We start from the raw sequence: 870 nt of genomic DNA, 5'->3' as shown, positions 1-870 counted from the left end.
AGCAGATCGGCTCGGTGTCTGCTTCGGAAGCGCTTGTGCCGAAACAGGACAGGAGCTCTGCGCTTCGGAGGGCTGATGCCGAGTTGTAATCAACCCGCAGCTCCAATTCACCTTTTCTTAATTACTCTGCAGTTGCTGCCTCAGGGGGACAAGGGCAGAGCCAGCGCGGGAGCCGCTGCGGGACCTGCACGAACGGTGGCGGGCAAACACGCTCCCACGCTGGCTCCCCCCGCACCAGCGATCCCATCGTCCCGGTCCCCCCCCTCCAGAGCTGGACGAGGGAGGGGGCTCTCAGGAAGCACGGAGCTGTGCCCCGCTCCTCCCCGTGCCTCCAACCAGGGTCCTTCCACCTCCCGCCCCTGGCCCGGGGCAGGTCCCCGGGATCCCGGCTGGAGAGGGCGCAGGGAGCGCCGCGGGGCGAGGGGAGCCAGAGTTTGTGGCCTCCACATTCACTCCCTACGCTCGGTGCAAACACGACCCTTCCCTCCCAAAACTGAACAAAGATTCCCCATGTGGGTGTGGGCAGCCAGAGCCCGCCATACAATGGGGAGAAAAAGAAGTCAAAGGGACTGCTAGAAAAAATACCAACTATCTTCAAATAAATATTTTCCAAGTCCACATGCCAAACCCTAAGTCTCAACAAGCTCCATTCCTGCACGCACAAAGATCAGGATTTGCAAATAAAAAGTTGTTTCTGCCAGAGAAACCCCAAAACCTCAAATTTGCTTAAGAAACAAAATCAAAATATTTTACTTCCCTATGCAGCAACACCAGGCATCCCCCAGCGCTGACAGCACTGACCGAGGAGAGGGCGGCGCAGAGCGGGGGGCACGCTGCAGCCCCCCCGGGGCAGCGAGGCGAGGAAGAGAC

The 870-nt window shown here is 59.3% G+C and overlaps 1 protein-coding gene across 5 annotated transcripts in view; it reads right to left on the bottom strand.

Moving 5' to 3' along the window:
- The window catches only part of TPST2 (tyrosylprotein sulfotransferase 2), a 17,614-nt gene that overhangs the window by 14,820 nt on the left and 1,924 nt on the right, over window positions 1–870 (bottom strand). The window lies entirely within an intron of this gene.

Source organism: Egretta garzetta, unplaced genomic scaffold, assembly GCF_000687185.1.
Source record: "Egretta garzetta isolate BGI_Z169 unplaced genomic scaffold, ASM68718v1 scaffold73, whole genome shotgun sequence".
Taxonomy (NCBI): domain Eukaryota; kingdom Metazoa; phylum Chordata; class Aves; order Pelecaniformes; family Ardeidae; genus Egretta; species Egretta garzetta.
The sequence above is the reverse complement of the archived record's forward strand: the minus strand, read 5'-3'. Positions and strand labels throughout refer to the sequence as shown.